The sequence below is a fragment of the Callospermophilus lateralis genome, chromosome 7 (genome assembly GCF_048772815.1).
Source record: "Callospermophilus lateralis isolate mCalLat2 chromosome 7, mCalLat2.hap1, whole genome shotgun sequence".
Taxonomy (NCBI): Eukaryota; Metazoa; Chordata; class Mammalia; order Rodentia; family Sciuridae; genus Callospermophilus; species Callospermophilus lateralis.
Window position 1 is genome coordinate 110,168,500 of NC_135311.1, and position 21,182 is coordinate 110,189,681.

General features: G+C 34.2%; 1 protein-coding gene and 1 non-coding gene across 2 annotated transcripts in view; both read left to right on the forward strand.

Annotated features, from left to right (window-relative positions):
* Window positions 1-21,182, forward strand: part of Zswim5 (zinc finger SWIM-type containing 5) — a 184,569-nt gene that overhangs the window by 22,065 nt on the left and 141,322 nt on the right. The window lies entirely within an intron of this gene.
* LOC143405301 (U6 spliceosomal RNA) lies at window positions 17,163-17,268 on the forward strand. Its single transcript, XR_013092020.1, has one exon. It is a non-coding gene; the product is annotated as a U6 spliceosomal RNA (small nuclear RNA).

Sequence of the window (21,182 nt, forward strand, 5' to 3'; positions counted from 1 at the left end):
TTTTTAGGTGAACACAATATCTTTATTTTATTTTTATGTAGTGCTGAGAATTGAACCCAGTGCCTCATGCATGCTAGGTGAGCACGCTACCACTTGAGCCACATCTCCAGCCCCGGGAAATGCTTTTTTAATGTGCTATTATGTCATTAGGGAATGCAGTTCTAGGGAAGCAAGAGTCAGAGAAAATGAAGTGACACAGGGAAGGGGGGAGAAGTGATATAAAGATGTATTATAGATTTGATTATCCTTTGGTATCAAGTAGCACCTGACTGCTCAGTCTCCCTGAAGGGCAGTGAGAATATTCTCAGGCTCTTGTCTCCCACTTAACAAAATTCATAATTAAGAGAAGTTTTTCTAATGAAGTATATCCCTCTCTAATTTTGACCATTATTGATTTTACAGTTTGGGTTGTAGGGTTTGGTTGTAGGGTCAAAGGAATTTCTTTTGCCACTCTGCATTGCCTACGACTTAAGAACTTTAAATTCCTTGTGTGTATAGTGTGTGTATGTTTTCCTCAATTACCAGGTGGAAAAAAGGGCCTGACCTTGTTATAATCTATGTAGTTCTTAATGGTTGGATATATAAGTAAAAACAAGATTGTATTATATACATAAGAAAATATTTTTTCTTCAGCATCATATTCTTTATTTCTTCCCTATTATTTCTTGTATTGATTATTCCTTATTTTCTGCATAGGTTTTGGGAACAAAAGGAACCATTATGTAGCAAAGTAGCCAGTGTTAAGTTATCATAGATGATATTTGTTCTCTTCCCTCTTGTCTTTAGTCCCTGAACCCTTAACCATTCTCCCTTCTTTCTTCTGAGTTCCCTTCCTGAAAAATTCAGGAACATTCAGTACGTTCCTGAGAAAAGGAACAGAGGAGAAGGGAGAATGACAAGAGCCTGATTTCAAGAGAGTATTAGAGCTCATCTGGAACAATGGCCTAGTATAGATGTAAACTTAACTGTAATAAGAAGAGTATCCACATGGAGTCTGAAAGAGTTGAAGATGACTTTTGCATATAGGTGTGGGGGGCCACAAAGGCATGGAGTATTAGAATTCAAGTGGAGTGAGCAGGGCATGTCAGGAGGTAGCAACAGTGGGTGTAGGCTCTATCTGAGGAGAGAGAGGAGAGTGTTCTTAAGGAAGGGGGTTGTGGTAGCAATGGAAAATAGATTACTTTCTAGTATTGATCAACTAAGTACAGTACTAAAAGCCAACAAAAGCCAGGCTTCTCACTATCAGAAGAGTGCTAAAATATAGACAGGGAGATAAGCTAGAATGAACCTTGAGATACTGGATTGTAATTGGAGATACCTATGTTAACTTGTGGGGGTGTGTGTGTGTATTTTTTAAGGTATATGTGTATATATATATATATATATATATACACACACACACACACACACACACACACACACACACACGCACGCACACATATATACATATCATATATATAAAATTTTGTTCTCTCAGAGGACCTGGGAGCAGTGCTATCCCAATGGTAGTAAGCATACCTAATGTTCAGATCTTGGTTTTAAGTACTTTTCTCCACTAAAAGAATGGGAACTCCTTGGAAAGCTGGCTCAATCTAGGAGTTGAGGCAGAGAAAGCCCTGAATATGTTCTAGTGTCACAAAGCATGGAAGTTCTTAAAGAATCATGACAGTACGTCACAAGATCACAAAAAGTAGCTTGTGGGGGGTTCCCACTGGCCAAATATGGGACAAATTGAGCACCAAATTATGATAGTAATGGCTATATTCCAGTTAGTAAAGAGAAACTCATGTGGTCATTATGTTATTTATAAGAAATGAGTAATTTGAAAATTCCATGTGTATATTTGTATAATGTGAATATAGCTTTCCATGAGATATTTTAACTATAAGTGGAAAAAGCGTAACATGTTATAATAGGAAAGCCTGGCAAACACTACTGTCAGATAAGCAAAATTAACCTTACCAGTAATAGGCCAAATTCTAATTGTATGCCATTTTGATAGGATATAATAGGAATATAGCACCACTTCTATGATATTTCTGTTAAAGATGCATAACTTGTCTAATCCTGATGAAATAATAGACAACATAACTTGTATCTAATCCTGATGAAATAATAGACAATGAAATAATAGACAACATTTTTCAAAAAACTGGTCTCTAGTCTTTAAAAGTATTGGTTATAAAAGTCAAGGAAAGCTGGGCATGGTGGCACATGCCTGTAATCCCATCAACTTGGGAGGCTGAGGCAGGAGGATTGCAAGTTCAAAGCCAGCCTCAGCAAAAGTGAGATGCTAAGCATCTCAGTGAGACCCTATCTCTAAGTAAAATACAAAATAGGGCTGGGAGTGTAGTTCAGTGGTTAAGTGCCCCTGAGTTCATTCCCTGATACAAAAAAAAAAAAAAAAAAAAAAAGTCAAGGAAAAACTAAAAGAGTTCCAGGTTGAAGGCGAGTAAAGAGATCAAAACCTAAGTGCAGTATATGACTTTGGAGTGGATCCTTTTTGAGACATCATTGGGACAATTGACGAAACTTGAATGTGGTCTATGGGGATTGTACGTTTCAGTGTTGATTTCTGATTTTGATTTTGATTTTTTTTTTGGTTATGTAGGAGAATGTCCTTATTTGCTTTTTTTTTTAGTTGTTTGTTTTGTGGTGCTAGGGATTGAACCCAGGGCCTTGGTATATGCTAGACAAGCTCTATATCACTGATCTCTGTCCCCAGCCCAAGAATATCCTCATTTGAAGGAAATATACAAAAACTATAGGGTGATGAAGCAGCATGTTGATAAACTTATTCCCAAATGATACATAAACAAAATTATTGGAGGGCTGGATTTGTGGCTCAGTGGAAGAGTGCTTGCTTCGCACATGTGAGGTGCTGAATTCGATTAAACAAAATAATGGTATTGTGCTTATCTATAGCAAAAAATAAATAAATAAATAAATAATTATTGGAATTGTACTTGGCAACATTTCTTCAAGTTTATGATTGAAAATAAAAATAAATAAATATAATATTTAATCTTTAATTACCATTACTTCTTTTGCTTTGAGTTAGAGAATGTTTTCTTTAGCTAACATTTCAAATCTGTAGTTATTTGAATAAGATTCATTTTTGAATGTTTTAGTTTTATTTCATGTTCATTTTAAAGGTTAAGTTATCAGCAGTACAAATGTATACTTCTTAATTTCATTTTAAATAATATTTGGTTATTCAAATTACAGGATAAAATTTTGAAGGTTTTTTAAAACAGTGACTCTTGCCTTTGTTACTTATAGTGTTCTAATTCTTAAAGCTTTGTAAATATTGGCATTTAATTTACTCTTTATTTACACAAAAATGGCAAAAACAATATTAAAGATTAACACATAGTATTTACTATGTGTCAGGTACTGTGCTACTTATTTAATAAGTTTTAATTTATTTAATTCTCATTCTTTTGGGGTATGTAGTGTTAATTCTCCGAGTTTTACAGATGAGGAAATTAGGGCCAGATTTAAAACAAACAAACAAACAAACAAACAAAACTTGTCCAAGTTCATATAGCTAGTTAACTGCGAACCCTGGTGTTACCGATCTGCTGTGGGTTCTGTAATTCAAGTGGGATAGAAATGACAAATAGGCAAAGTGCAGCTCCTTCATTGTTAGCAGCTTTAAATACCAGACTCTCTGTTCTTAGTGTTAGCAGCTCTCCCCACTTAACCTTAGCAGCTGAAACCAGCAGCTACTGGGAATTCTTTGGAACTCTTAAAATATGCAGAGCCAGCAGCTTTCCATCATTCCCTGCCATTTTTCTGTCCGCTAGGCCCCTCAGTGTTACCATCCTTGGCTGCTGGCTTATTTCAGTGCCAAGAGCCTTTCACATTACCAGCTCTTAGCGCAACCATTTCAAGATAGGAATCATGAATAGGCTAAATAAAACTCTCTGAAAGAGGCTTTAATTAGGACTTATACTGCAATTTAAAAGGAAAGCAGTACACAAACTGTTTCAATAAGGTTGAGGGGAAGGCTGCTTATATAGACCAAAAAAAGGCAGGCTCAGTCATACTTATAATATCCTGTGGCTTACTGCAGTCTTTCTGCTTAGTTTTGGGGAAGAGAGGAGATCCTCACAGACCAGAATGGGGGATATCTGGCTGCAGAGGAGGTGGAGTAATCTGAGGTGGTTGCCATGACCCAAAGTGCCACAGCCAAAGCAAATCTTTTAGTGGGGGAGGTGATTGGGGCAGCCATGGCAGTCAAATATAGAAGAAAGAAAAATTTTTAAAGTACCTCTTGGGGAACATAAGGCTCTTCTTTCTGTCTCACAGGAGGTCTGGTTCCTGTGAAGGTCTTAAACACTATGCTACATTTAGTTTTGCATAATGAAAAATAAATGATCAATTTTATTTATTTATTTATTTTTGGTGGACACAACATCTTTATTGGTATATGGTGCTGAGGATTGAACCCGGGCCACATGCATGCCAGGCCAGCGCGCTACCGCTTGAGCCACGTCCCCAGCCCATGAACAATTTTAATTCCAAAAAAATGTTTGAGAAAGGCAAAAAAAATCAGTTAAAGGAAAAAATTATATAGTGACATTATTTCCTTTCCTGTCTGTAAATAAATAACTCAGACAGGTTTTTTTTTTTTTTTTTTTTTTTTTTTTTTTTTTTTTGTATTCTGCTGCCTTTCCTATCCTCTACTATCCCCCCTCCCCCCTCCCCTCCCCTTTTCTCTCTCTACCCCCTCTACTGTAATTCATTTCTCCCCCTTATATTTTTTTTTTCCCTTTCCCCTCACTTTCTCTTGTATGTAATTTTGTATACCCCTGAGGGTCTCCTTCCATTTCCACAGACAGGTTTTGTATATAGCTTTATCATCTTAAGAACATCCATTCATTCTTATTTTCTCTTATATCAATCACATCTTTAATGCACAGACATTTGTAACTGGCTAGCAGTACTATACCAGAAAAATAACTATGTAGTTGAGCTCAATATATTCATTTCATATATTGTGAATTTATTAAGCATTTGTGTATTAAATATTAAGCATATTAATAGGCATTTATTGACCTTTTTTCTGTAGTACAAGATGGTTTAATTTGGTGATGGTTATACATTTTAACAGAAAGAAAGAATTTACTTTGTGGTATAGATAGAAAAACCAAACAGATACTTTTATAAATGGGGAAATTTTATAATAAGTGGGCTGATTTTATTCATTTTTATTTGCCTTTATGATCCTCCCATAGAAGTTTTAGATACTCTTAGATTACTTTCTGAATTTGGTAAAAAGCAGTCAGTTTTAACAAGGGAAGAAAAGAAGTGCAATGTTTGAAAGTTTTACCTAAGACTGGTTTATAAAATTTGCTATGATGGTTATAATCTAACCATGTGGTTTGTTTAATAACTATTGTAAACTCTGTGATCTTAGCGATCCTGGTAAGGTTATGAGGACATGCTGTAAGAGAGGTTTGCAGCAATTTTTAATAGCTCCTTTTATGGGAGGATATTTTTTCCTGAAAGAGTTCAGCTGCAGAAGATTATGTATCTAAAGTTCTTGTTAAAATATAAAGTTCTGTTTTGATATTAGCAGTTTCTTATTTGTGTAGTTTATTTGCTGCAAAACTATCAATTATAGTTAGACCATGCTCAATGATTAGAGTTCAAACTAGCCCCCAAACAGAATTTTTAAGCTGTTTTTTTTGGGGAGTTGGGGGGTTGTTTGTTTTTTGTTTTTGATACTGGGGATTCAACTCAGGGTTACTCTGCCAGTGAGCTACATTCCCAACCCTTTAACATTTTTTATTTTTAATTTTTATTTTTTATTTTTTGAGAGAGAGAGAGAGAGAGAGAGAAGAGAAGAGAAGAGAAGAGAAGAGAAGAGAAGAGAAGAGAAGAGAGAGAGAAATTTTCATATTTTATTTTTTAGTTTTCGGCGGACACAACATCTTTGTATGTGGTGTTGAGGATGGAACCTGGGCCGCACGCATGCCAGGCGAGCGCGCTACCGCTTGAGCCACATCCCCAGCCCTTTTTTTAAAATTTAAAACAAGGTCTCACTAAGTCTCTGAGGCTGGCCTCAAACTTTCAGTCCTCCTATCTTAGCCTCCCGAGTAGCTGGGATTACAGCCAGAATCATATTTGTTTATTTTCAAAACTATGAGCCACATTTTGACTCTAGCAATGAATGGATCATCTTTCCTTTATTTTGATCATTATATTTGAGTTCATACATGAATATGTTCTTTTTTAAAAAAATATTTTTAGTTTTTGATGGACCTTTTATTTTATTATTTATTTATTTGTATGCAGTGCTGAGACTCGAACCCAGTGCCTCTTACATACTAGGCAAGCACTCTGCCACTGAGTCACAACCCCAGCCCCATGAATATGTTCTTATAAGTAGATTTTCCCCTGCAGTTTGGAATTGTTTTGAAGGTGTCAAAACAAATGTGTTTAGGCCTGAAATTGGGCTCAATATCAGGACACATGCTATTGGAGGTAACAAATTCAGTTGACTTTCTGACTTTATAACAAAGAAATACCATAAACTAATTTTTTTTGACATCAAATTAATTTTGGGGGCAGGTCTTAATTGCTGTGGTTAGTGCCAGATCTTGTTGAAAAGACAACAGAAGAATGTATGTGGCATTTTATTAACTTTTTAAAGAAAATGTAATTTTAGGGAACCGAAAACGTATAGGCAGGAACATGGGCTAATCTGGAAGCCAACACAGGGTAGTTGATGCAGTGGCAAAATTTTTCAGTAAGTAACAACACAGTTAATTGAATAAATCTTTATGTTGAAATTTCTTAGTTTTACATTGTTAAATGTATTTTTTTCCTCTCAAAAAGTGTAACATTTAAGATAGATATGAAAAATATATGTGATTTCTAAAATTAAAAAATTTAAAAATTTCTGTATTGTTATAAATGTAATTATTTTTCAATAAACATGTGAAAGAATGTAAATTCAGTACTGTGCTGAATATTGGTAATTATTCAATCATTTTAAATTTGATAAGAAGTCATTTCAGGGCCACCATCTTTTTTTTTTGGAGTGTATAACATGCCTCTATTTTTTAATTTATGTAGATACTTGTTCTTAGGACCTTAATGTTTACTTCTCAAATGTGATTTAGTTTGTTTTTGAGCGAGACAAGAGGGAATATGATTAATTCCATGACTTTTATGGATTAGAAAATAATTATTTTTTAAAATAGCTTTATTATTTTTTAATTACTCATTTTAAAAGCTCAGAGGAAAAGGTAAAAATCTAGACATTCTTTGCAGATTCTAAACACTTTCTTAGTATATGGGTGCAGTGATTCATGCATACAATGTTATATAAATAGGCTCATATAGTGTTTTTTGTAACCTTTAAAATTCTTTTGTAGAACCTTTACCTTTAAAATGAAATGAAATAGCCATGTACATGCTCACACACACACACACACACACACACAAACAAACATACTTATGCATACATACAGATGTTGCTCAGTTTTAATATTTTACCATCTTACAGCCATCATGTTACTGTTGAGTTTTTTTTTTAATTAGGAAGCTATCTCATAACTGGTAATGTTTACATGCATAATATAGTTTTGGTTTGGGTTTTTCAATGCTGGGGATTGAACCCAGGATCTTGTGCATGCACTTAGGCAAGCACTGTACTACTGAGTTATATCTCCTATCCCTCTTACAGATTTCAGTACAGTTTACATGCTTTGTTAAGAGAGCATTGCAATACTAACAGTAAACTTGTCTTGCATGAGTGGTGCTGAGGACAGGGGACAGATAATGAAACCAATGTTAGAGGTGCAGAATCTTCTTGGCAGCTCTGTTTTCTGAGCATCCTAAGTGTGCACCAAAGACAGTTTAGTAATAAATGATTTCTGAGTGATGCCAACACAAATTTTTTTAAAAAGCATCACATAATGGTCACACTCCACTTTTTTTTTGTTTTGCAGAAGATTTGGTATAAAATTTGTGACAATTATGTGGTGAAATAGGTAAGCAAAGGTAGTGGCAACAGTTAAAAATGGGAGGAGATGGATCAATGAGATAATATCAGGGCAATGCTTCCCAATACTTTTCCCTTTAGTGGAGCACTGCAGATTTACTTAATAGAAAAATTTAAGTCTTACAAATAAAATGTATTTATTAGTAATCATAATTCCAGAAAATTTATTTGTAAATTTATTTGTAAAATTTATTTATTCTATAGGAATAGGGTAAATAGTGCAACCCTCACTGAGTTGATGGGATTATAGTTTATTATAAAAAGAAAGAAAAAGGAAATACTAGTGTTGTGGTTAGTGTTTGCAACTTTAACTGTTTAAAGGGAATGTGCACAATTCTTTTTGTCCCCCCAGTATTGGGCCTTGTGTATGCTAGGCAAGTATTCCACCACTAAGCTGTGTACCCACACCCCAAATTTAAATGCAAGTGAAAAAAAATAGCAAAGAGAGAATAAGCCATCCAGAAGTTTGAAAGACCATAATATGCTTTAAATGAAGAGAATTCATATTTTCAAATCAGTGCTTTATATCAGTCTCAAAATTTTTGTCTCAGGACCCCTTTGCATTGTTAAAAATGAATGAGGACTCCCAAGGAGCATCAGTTTATATAACACATATCTATTGATATTTAATGTATTAGAAATTAAAACTTATATGAAAAGTACATCTCTTCAAAAAAATGACATTTAAGCTAGATCTGAAGGATGTCTATCAGTGATTTCCAGTTGGTTTAAAAAATGAATGGTTATCATATTCTCAGTTACCTCTTCAGATTAGAAAATGTGAAGCCATACCTAGTCACTGAAAATTAAAAAACAAAAACAAAAAACTTGACTACCATGCTTTAAGAACAACAATAGTAAATAACTAATGTTTAGTGGGCACTTACTATATGCTAAATACGGACTTTATAAACTTTATTAAGCTTATGCTAAGTAAGGACTTTATCATTTGGTCTATTCTGGAGTGATATACAATTTATAATATTATCTACACTTTACAAATGAAAGAACTGATACCTAGGAGAATTAACTTGACTACTTAAGAGGACAGAATTTTGATATAGAACCTGATTTTTTTTTTTTTTTTGGCAGTACTTGGGATTGAATCCAGGGCTGCTTTATCACTGAGCTATACCCCCAGACTTTTTATTTTTATTTTAAAATTTTGAGACAGTGTCTCACTAAGCTACTTGAAATTTTGAGGCTGGCCTTGAAATTTTGACCCTCCTGCCTCAGCCTCCCAAGTTGCTTGGAATACTGGTGTATGCTACCTACCATGCTCAGCAGAACCTGAAATTTTTTTTATAACAACAAATAAACATAGGGACAAAAAAACAACAAAAAAGTTCTGTGTGTTTAACGTATACTTGTTATTATAACTTATACTAACTTTTTTTCATGTGAGCCATTTCCATTTACTATAAAATTAAAATATATTAACTTGTGTTTTATAGTAAATTTTTAGTATAACTTACTTAAAATATTACTAACAAGCTAAAGTTGACACCCTAAAAATGCTGTTGGGTTAAAATTTATTATTATTTTTGTTGTATTGGCGATTTAAGCCAGGGGCAATCTTATTACTGAGCTGCACCCCTCAACTTCACCCCTAGTCTTTTTTTTTTCCCCCTCAGTCCCAGGGATTGAACACAGGTCCTTAGAGATGCTAGGCAAGTGCTCTACCACTGAGCGTACACTACCATCCCCTTTTAAAATTTTTATCTTGAGTAGAGCCTCCTGTGTTGTCAAGCTGGTCTCAAACTTGTGACTCTCCTGCCTCAACTTCAGAGTTGCTGAGATTATATGTATGCCACAGGTGCTAAAATATTTTTCATATGACTTTCTCATGTAAGAGATGAAATGCAACTAATTCTAGTATACACAGGATTCAGTACAATTGTTTGTGCAATAACAAGTCACTAAAATTTTCCAGATGCAATGGCAGATAACTCTCAGCACAGCATAATATGAATTCTACACATTTTTCTTTTTAATTTAGCCTCCAGCTGAATTTCATTAGATTTGACTACATTTAGGTTTAACCTTATTTTGCATATGCTACTGAAGTATAATAAAAGAAAGTCATTAATCTCTTCCCATGAGCCCTAATTTTTTTGTGGGGAGGTACTAGGGATTGAACTCAGGGGCATTCGACCACTGAGCTACATCCCTAGCACTATTTAGAGACAGTATTTTATTTAGAGACAGTCTCACTGAGTTGCTTAGCACCATGCTTTTCCTGAGGCTGGCCTTGAATTTGTAATCCTCCTGTCTCAGGCTCCCAAGCCACTGGGATTATAGGCATGCTCCACCGAGCCCAGCAAGCCCTAATTTTTTATGGTCTTTTATCTCAGTGATTTGTACTATTGTGAAAATTCAGAATTTTATAGAGTTTTGCAGACCTAATAATTAAAGTTCAGTTATTTCAGGCGGAAACTGCCATATTATCATGGAACTAAAATAAAGAAGAGCAGAACTAATATTTACTGAGGACCTTCTGTGTGCTAGATGCATTGAAATTCATTGTATAAATTGTTACAACCCTATAAAGATAAGTACTATCTCTAAATTATAGAAGCAAGAAAATGCCCAAGAAGTTAAATATCTTCCTCAAACTCCCACAACTAGTTGTATGTATAGCCAGTATTTGAATCCGAGTCTCTAATTTCAAAGAGAAGAGTTCAGTAGCATTACTTAAAAATCTGTAAGTTGGGGCTGGGGTTTTGGCTCATCCATAGAGCGCCCGCCTAGCATGTGCGAGGCCCTGGGTTCAATCCTCAGCACCACATAAAAATAAATAAATAAATAAATGAATAAAATAAAGGTATAAAAAAATCTGTAAGTAGTTCATTGAATAAATACTTGTCCTTTGGAGATAATATTTGCCAAACATACATTTGACAAGAGATTGGTATCTAAGATATATAAAGAATGCTTACAACTCAGTAATAAAAAAGATGATCCAATAAAATATGGACAAAAGATGTGAACAGACACTTTACAAGATTTTATATTTGGCTGGGTACAGTGGCACATGCCTATAATCCCAGTAACTTGGGAGGTTGAGGTAGGAGGATTGCACATTCAAGGCTAGCCTCAGCAACTTAGTGAGACCCTGTCTCAAAATAAATAAAAAGGACTTGAGGTATAGCTCAGTGGTAGAGCACTCCTGGATTCAATTCCCCCACCCAAAAAGTATTATATACATATCTGGGAGTTAACTCTGTGATAAAGCATTTGCCTGGCTTATGTGAACTCCTGGGTTCAATTTCTAGTATTATAAATAAATAAATAAATTAAATAAACACAAATTGCTAATAAACACATGGAAAAGCTTCAACATCATTTATCATTAGAGAAATATAAATCAACATTCCCACTGCTCTAGCTAAAATTAAAAAGCCAAATATTGTTAAGGAGTGAGGATGTTCTCAGTGGTAGAGTGCTTGCCTAGCATGCATGAGGTCATGTGTTCAATTCCCAGTACCACCATCAAAAAAAAAAAAAGGTCTCAGATATATATTATTATTAGGAATATAAAATAATATAACCTTTCTGGAAAATGATCTGAACATATACTTACTTTATGACCCAGGAATTTTACTTCTAAATATTTATCCAAGTTAAATAAAGTTTATTTTAACAACATCAACAAAATTGTTGATAGTAACAAAATTATGTACAAAATTGTTCATAGTAACTTTGCTCATACTAGCTCCAAATTGGAACAGCCTAGTTGTACTTGAACAAGAGAATTGTTAAATAATCCAGTATGTTCATACATGAACTACTACTGTTCATTAATTAAAAGGCACAAACTACAACTACAGATGTACATAGCAAAAATATGTCTTGAAAAAAATGCTGAATGGAAAAAACTCTACTCAAAAGAATATGTATTTTTAAATTTTATTATATGAAGTTCTAGAATAAGCAAAATTTTAATCAGTGGTTTTAAAAAAATCAAAACAATGATTGTCTCTGGAGGAGACTGTTTGACTGGTAAGGACATGAGGGAAATTTCTGGTGTAATGGCAAGGTTCTTTATCTTGTTATTAATTACATTTTTGTATCAATCATTAGAAATATGTATAAGTACAACTGATTTTTTAATATTGAATATTGTAAACTTCCTAAATGAAAATTTTTATTATCTCTTATACTTTTGTGTGGATTTCTTAGGATTTTCTGTATGTAAGATTATGTCATCTGTGACTAGAGATAGTTGTTTTACTTCATTCCAATTTGGTACTTATTATTTCTTTTATTTGCCTAATTAGTCTTTCTCAATCACCTTTGCCTCCTGTTCCTAGTCTACCCAATCTTGTATAATTAACTGCCTTCTGGATATCTTTTGAATCCATCAAACTTGGTATATCTAAGACTGAACTTATGTTTTCCACCCAAGTCTTTCTCCTCTAAAGTCTCCTTTGTTGGAAGTAACATCACATTCAGATAATTGTTTAGCAAGAAAACTAAGAATCAGCCAGGCATGATGGCATATACCTATAATCCAGAGACCTGGGAGTCTGAGGCAGGAGGATCACAAATGCAAGGTTAGTCTCATTATATCTAACACATCACTAAGTTCTTATGGTTTTGCTTCTTAATTATCTCTTAAATCATTCTAAAACTTGTCCTCTCTGCCACCACAACCCTTTGCCAAACTTTCATCATCTCTTGTCAGGATTATTACACTTGCCCAATAGGTTCCCCCAGAAACCACTCTTGACTTTCTGTTATATGTTCTTCACCTTTCTGTCAGTATGATTTTTCTGAAAAGACAAATGTAACCATGCCATTACCTTACTTAAAACCTTTGAATGGCTTCCTGTTCAAGTTAAGCATGACTTGAACCTGTGGCTCTTTGTATAAAAATCAAAATATGGTATGAAGGCTCTGTAGGATACTACCTCCCCAGACATAGTTACCCAGGCCTTCTTTTACTTCTTGAATAGATACCTATTGAAGTATAAAAGGACAGGGATCATATACCAATATATATCCAATATATATGGTAGGTACCAATAAATCTTAATTGAATAAATAAAAATTCCATATTACTGGGTGTAGTGGCATATACTTGTAATCCCCACTACTCAGGAGGCTGAGAAAGGAAGATGACAAGTTTAAGGTTAGCCTGGGAAGCTAAGGAAGATCCTATCTCAAAATAAAAAATTAGAAGGGCTGGTAGAGTGACCCTGGATTCATTACACAGTTACACACACACACACACACACACACACACACACACACAACAAAAACAAAAACAAAAACAAACAAAAAAACCAACCAAAACAAAAACAAGAAGAAATCAAATTATATGCCAAGATGGATGCAGATAACATTAATTCTCTGGATTGCGGTGATGGTTTCATGGATGTATGTCTAAACTTACATCCAATTTAACACATCAAAATTTAACAAGTCATATGCTTTATATTAATACAATTTATTGCATCTCAATTTTTCTAAATAAAGCTTCTAAACAAAAAACTGTATTCCTTTTTAGAGTCTTGAGACATCCTTTGTGTCTGAAATCTTTCACCCTTCATTGTTCAAATAATTTTTATTTATCCTTCAGTCTTTGCTTAAATGTATTTCTTCAGTGTCTGGCTTGGACTCTCCCTTACTGTCTTCCTAGGTCAGGTTTCCCTCTCCTAAACATTTATTATAATTATGAATAATTACATAGTGTTTAATATTTTCTCTTATTGTAGAATCTAAATGAAGATATAAATCTTGCCATTCTTATTTATAAATCTGTCATTGGAATACATTATAGGCATTCAATATTTGTTGACTGTGTTAGCAAATGAAATGTGTATTCATTTTTACTTATTGTGCAAATATCTGTTGAGCCATACCGTAGGCCAGGTACTATATTAGGTTTAGATTTGGATCAATGAATAAAACAGGCTTTTATATTTGTTCCATGGAACTTACTTAAAGTTAGGACCCAGAAAACATCACAGTCAGATGGTGATAAATGCTATGGAGGAAAATAAAGTAAGGAAATGGTGTAATAATGTTGAGATATGTGGAGAATTTGTCTCATTGCTCATATTGACCTATGGGCATTAGAATCTGGGTGGAATCTGAGCATTGAGGAATGACCTGGGAGCACTGAACTCTTTGGAGTTAAGTGGGCATAAAAGGCATTATGAGGGTCTGAAGGTGATTAAGGAACCTGTTCAAGTTGAGCAAGGGGAGGGAGGATCAGGGATCTTGCCAGTATCACACAGAATCCTGGGTTCCTTTTTTTTTTTATTCCAGAAATGGTGGTATTTAGGTGATCTTATTTATGTTCATAAAGAGGTCTGGTTCTTACCTTGATAGTTGCTGATAGATTACTAAGTACTCATTATGGGCTCAATTCTATGGGACAAACAAAAATCTATCTGGATTTAGTCTCTCCTTTCCCTAAAGTAATACAATCTTGTGGACAAGACAAAGTGTAGAAAAATAATTATAATATAAAACAGAATGTAATTGTAGAAATATAAAAGTACTAAAGGATCGAAGAAGGCAAGAATGATTGCAAAGGATTGAGGGTATATTAGCAGAAATGGGAGCTGGATGGTGGTAGAAGAAGGATAAGATTTCAGTAAACAAAAATGTATGCATTCTAAGCAAGCAGATACTTCTATTTAGATGTCTTTCTTCAGTGCAAAATCATCATGCCTAAAGACAAATATTTTCCAAACTCAGATCTTTCTCCTACTTTTTCCTTTTCGTAACCATTCTCCCTAATGTTTAGACTGTAAACCTTTTAACAACTTTTGTATCTCTCTCCCTCTAAAATAATAACAGCTGCAATGAGTACCATTTATTATAGATTAATTGCAATGAGTCAGACACTGTGCTAGATGTTTTACACACATTATCATGCAACTAGTATGATCTGCTTCATAATACTTAGAGTAAAAATGTAGTCCATTTCTTATTTCTCTAATTTAGATTAAAACCAACCCAAGTCCCTAGATGCTGTATTTAGCAGACAGATGAATATTATCCCTTCCCATATGTTGTCTAAAATATAGGCATTTCCCTTTCCCCTGCAGTTGTCTTAAAACTTCAGAGAGTTTATTCATTCTAAACATAATGTATATCTGATTTCCACTAGTCAGCAGGGAAGAATTTTGGTGACTTTACTACTGTTTTTTGTTGCCAGATGGTTCAGAGTCAAAACACTTGTCTCAGCTGTCTGGTGCTGCTGGTCCCCAGGCAGCAATATTTAACTCGTTCAGCTTTTGGTAAAGACCTGTAAGGTCTTTTCAAGTGAGGATGACTTCATGGACAACTCACTTTCTCAGTGCTCCAGTTGACCTAGGGTATCTCTCTTTGTACACTTATTAGTTTCTGGTCACTTCAGGCACACAATTTAGTCCACTCTTTTATAAGATCCTGCTGTCACAGAAGAGTTGTGCCTAGCTGAGTTTGGGTTTCTTTTTATTTTGCAGACCCTACAATTAGTGTCTTTCTATGAGATTCTCTCAAGGATTAAGCTATTTTTTTTTTCTGCCTTCCAATGCAAAAAACTTGTGTTGTTCCCCTGGTTTACCTTGGTTTGCTTAAGCCAGTTAATCATCCCTGTTAACTAGGGAGGGAGGGGTCTAAGGTGTGTTATTTATTCTAGAACCTTAAAAATTTTTGCTAGTCTCTGTTGACTAAACAGGAACTTTTTTCTGTCTTCACATTTATATAAAAAATAAAACTACTTAAATGACTGTTTTTAGGACCAAGGTCAGTTTCCCTCTATTAAAAAAAAATATCACCTAAAGTTTTTGAACTGATGGGCATAAGATCTTTTGGGCTGTTGGTAAGATTATAGATTATTGGGCTCACAACTCCAGAGATTCTGATTGATTAGATCCAGGATGAAACCTAAAGATCATATGTTTTTTAAAATGCCCAGTAATTCTGAAACAGATATTCTGCAGATCACCATTGTTAAGTACGAAGAGGATCTATCACTTCCTTGTGCTTTATTTTACTACAACACCAAATTATTTGTTCCTGATCCTCTCTCCTTCTTCTGTCCCCTCCTTAAAGCTTTTCTCATGCCCTGTCACATTCATGTTTTTGTGTATCTGTTTGGATACTGTGCTTACTTCTTCCCTTGTGTGTGTGTGTGTGTGTGTGTGTGTTGAGAGAAAGAGTGAACTCACTTCATCCTTTAAAACTGTACAGATGTTGCCTTGTCTGTGATTCTTCCAGGTAGAAAAAAAAAGACTTTAAAAAATTTTACCACTTTTCATATATTGTAATTACCACTCTATATTATGTTGATTTATACTAATGTAAGAGTTTGGGCACTTACTTAATCTGGAAAATAGGGTAGAGCCTAAAGTAAGTGATGCTTAATTTGAGACGTGGAATTTAAGTAAGAATGAGCCAGGTTAAGAGGTATAGAGAAAGCATATCAGGTAGAGAATATTGAATTATATAGAGAATGTAGTTCTAGGGGTGAGAGTTAACATGTTTGAGACTAAAAGAAGTTTAATAAAGTTAAGGGAGTTTAGCTAGGATCCTATCAAAGAGGTCCTACTAGGAGTCTTAAGCCAATTAGAATGCTAACTCTGAAGTTTGGAGAAGGAATTAGAATTATGCTTAGAGTAGAGGCCAGGAGAATGGGTTTCAAAAACTATAGTTTTTAGAAAAGATGCCCTTCAATAGATGAATGGATTAAAAAATGTGGCATATATACACAGTGGAATATTACTTAGCAACAAAAGAGAATAAAATTATGGCATTTGCAGGTAAATAGATGGCGTTGGAGAAGATAATGCTAAGTGAAGTTAGCCAATCCCAAAAAAACAAATGCCAAATGTTTTCTCTGATATAAGGTGACTGACTCATAGTGGGGTAGGGAGCGGGAGCATGGTAGGAATAGAGGAACTCTAGATAGGGCAGAGGGGCGGGAGGGGAAGGGAGGAGGCAGGGGGTTAGCAATAATGGTGGAATGTGATAGATATCATTATCCAAAGTACCTGTATGAAGACATGAATTGGTGTGAACATACTTTATATACAAACAGATATGAAAAATTGTGCTCTACATGTGTAATAAGATCTGTAATTATTCTGCTATCATGTATTTAAAAAATAAAATCAATTAAAAAAAGAAAAAAGAATGTTGAGTGCTCCCTTCATTAGAACATATACTAAAATTGGAAACATATAGAGAGATTAGCATGGCCCCTGTGCATGGACAACACATACATTTATTAGCATTTCATTAAAAAATAAAATGACAATATTGATTTGGGATACTTGGTACCCATTAAGCATATATAGGAAGTAGTCAACATGACTTATTAAGTATGAGGCAGTAGTTGGAACAAGGATGATTGCCAGATTTCCGGCCTTATGGTAATGCCATTTACCAAGACGAGGGGGCTGGAGAAAGAACAAATGTATTTGGATGATTAGGGGTTATGTTAGATGGAAAAAATGTTGAATTCAGTATTCAACGTGTTGAATTTAAAATGTATGTGAAACATCCAAGTGTAGATAACAAGTGGAGTTTGAAGAAAGAGGAAGAGGTTTGATGTAGCTGTTGCTGAAAAAGAAGACCAAGCTGATGAAGAAAATATAATAAGAACGTCTGATAATATTGTGGGCCCAAATAAAACTTGTGAACCTGAATTCTCAGTAGCATTAGTTAGTCTCATTGTATGTTTTTTGTTTATCAGTGCTTTCTAGTTTAAGTGCCAACATAGAGAACACAGATAGTTCTAGAATTAAGGTTTTGCCAGGTGGTTTTCAAATGAAGAATTGAGTAACAGATTTTAGACAAGAGAGTATTTAAAATAATGAACCACAGAATCTAAGCTGGATGATGGTGATTTTATTTATCAATATTTTAAAAGTGATTATTATAGACTAGGTACCCAAGAGAGCAATGAAGAATAGAGAAAATGAATGGACTAATGACTGGAAGTTCAAGTGATATAGAAAACATCTATAATGGGATAATTGAGTGAACACTGAAAAAGAAAAGGCATTAGTAGATGATGGGATATGAGACTTAGTGATTTTGGAGGTGGAACAGTTTGGGGTGATGCTGAGGTCTAAAATGTGGATAAGCAGAGGTCTTTTTATTTCTCAGACAGTCTCAGTTTCTGGCACTATCTTTTAGTCCCAGGTTGTTAAAGCTTTTGTCCATAGAATACTCTTAAAAAAAAACTCTTGGGGGAAAAAAAAAAGCATGGCCAAGAAAGTATGTAGCTAAAATGAAGTATGGGATAAAGTTTAGAAGCAGGTTGTGTGGATAAAGACAGTCAGCATAATGGCATGGACACTGGATGGAGTGGAGAGATGGGGTCAGTGGATAATGCCAACAATTATCTGTGACCTTGGATAAGTTGCTATGAAATAATAACAACAGTAGTAACTATTTCACTTGGAACAGGCATAAAGTAAATATAGATAAATTCTATTTTAACTTTGTTTTGAAATAATTCAAACATACAGCAAAATTGTAAAAAAAGTATAGGGATGACACCACTGAATATGAGGATATTGAAGCAACTAGACCTCTAATATCTTGTTTTCAGAAATGGTATAAACCACTTTGGGAAAAGATCTGGTGGTTTTTTATCAAACTACACGTACAACCTACTTATGATCTAGCACTTCTACTTGTAAGTTTTTACTAAGATAAATGAACACATGTCCATTAAGAAAACATGTATATTAGCAGACAACTGAAAATATTGTCAGCAGGATAAAATATCAACAGAGGAGTAGCTAAAAAACTGATATATTTATGTAGTGAATTAGTAATCCATAATAAAAATATATTTATCAGTAGTTGGATGTATATGTGTGTGTGTATGAACAGAGATACATGTATGTGCTTTTATGTCCCGTTTCATTCTTGCACAGAATAGCATACTTTATATACTCGTTTGCAGTTTGCTTTTTTCACTTCACTATATAGCCTAGAAATCACTCCATATCAGTTGAGGGTTTTTGTTTAACTGCTGCATAGTACCTCATTAAGTATATATACAATAATATAGTGTTGTTCAACCAGTTTCCTGAATGAATATTTATAGAGTTTCCAATACTTTCAAACAACAAATAACCTTGCATGTGAGTATTTTGGCATTATTGCAGGATAAATTCATATAAATGGGATTGCAGGGCCAAAGGATATAACTGCATATGTAACTGTTTTAGTCAGCTTTTTCACTGCTGTGATTGAAAGACTCGACAAAAACACTTTTAGAGGAGGAAAAGTTTATTTGACTGATGTTCGTGGTTTCACAGTCTCAGCCAATAGACAGACAGCTTCACTGCTCTGAGCCTGAGGTAAAGCAGAACATCAAGACATAAGGGTGTAGAGGAAGAAAGGAGCTCAGGACATGTCAAATAGAAAACAGAAAGAGAGCTTCACTTACCAGGGACAAAATATATACCCCAGTGGGTTGGGGTTGTGGCTCAGTAGTAGAGCACTTGCCTACCATGTGTGAGGCAGTGGGTTCAATTCTCAGCACAACATATAAATAAATAAAATAAAGGTCCATCAACAACTAAAAAAATTTTTTTTTTAAATATATACCCCAAAGACTTAACCCCAGTGAACTGCCTCCTCCAGTCACACCCTACCTACCTAGAGTTACAACACCCAGTTAATCTATTCAAGTGGATAAATATATTGGTTAGGCTAAGGCTCTCATAACCCAATCATTTCACCACTAAACTTTCTTGTATGTTGTCTCATACATGAGCTTTTGGGTGACACATCTTATCTAAACCATTGCAATAGCTTTATTAGACATTGCCAGATTTCCGTCTAAGTGGATTAGGCTACTTCTCATTTCCAGCAGCAACAAATCAGAGTGCTTATTTCTGCATGGACTCATCAAGAGAATTAAGTTGTATTTTAAAATTTATGCCAATCTAATGGGCAAGAAATAGTAACTAAGAATAATTTTAATTTGTATTTTTCTTATTCTGAGTGAAGTTGAACATCTTTTTGTATGTTTAAGGACCATTAAAAATTGAATATATTGGGCTGAAGATGTAGCATTGAGCCAGGAATATAACTGCTTGAGAACTTGCTCTGTGTGTGTGTGTGTGTGTGTAAGGCCCTGGGTCCAATCCCCAGTAGCACACACAGGCAAAAAGCAAAACAAAACAAAAAAAACCCCTGATAACATTTTAAATCTTTTTTTAAAAAATAAATTGGTCATATCCTTTCCCATTTTTTTCTCTCAACATTTTAAAGAACTCAGTTATTAAGAGGACCTTCAGTTTTTGTGGTTTTCCCTCTTGATTTTTATAAGTCCTTTAGCAGTTGTCATTTGTCTTTTAACTTTGTGGTGTTTGGGGTCATGCAAATTTTTTTCTTTTCATTTTTTTGTAGTCATAGTTAATAATCTTTTCTCTAATTTTTCTGGACTTTGGAACATAGCTAGAAAACTTCTCCTGCAACAGATTATGGAAAAACCTGCTAATTTTTCTTCCAGTACCTGTGTAATTTAACTTTTTTACATTTAGATCTCTCATTCATATTAAGTCTGTGTGTATGGTATGAAGAGTAGAGCTAATTTTATCTTTTTTACAAATGCTATCCCGTTTTCCCATCATCATTTATTTAAAAATCAATCTTTTCCCTTGCATTTGAAATACCACCTTTTTCATACACTGAATTTCCAAATTGAGTCACACATATGTGTATATATTTCCACAAAATCTTATTGTTATATATATTCATTCTTACTTTTGTCCACTTAGCCTATCTTTTACTGATAGTGGTATGTCAAAACTTCCTGTTATTAGTGGTTTCTATCAGTCTTGTTACTTTACCTCCTTGTTTCTGCTTTATATGGATGATTTTTGTCTTATTGATGTATAGATATGAAGAATTGTTACATAATCACTTTTAATTTTGATTTTAGCAATATAAAATATCCTTTGTTTCATTTTTTTGGCCTAATTCTTCTGTTTGATATCAGGAATACTTTCTTATCATTTTCATTTGTCAGATATATCTTTTTTCTGTCTTTCTTTTTTAATCCTTTATGCCTTTCTAAATCTCCAATTTAGGTGTAACTCTTGTATGCAACAGAGTTAAATTTATTTTATTTATTTATTTTTTGAAAGCTATTTCTCAAAGATCTGAAATAACACATGTATGTCCCCTTTCA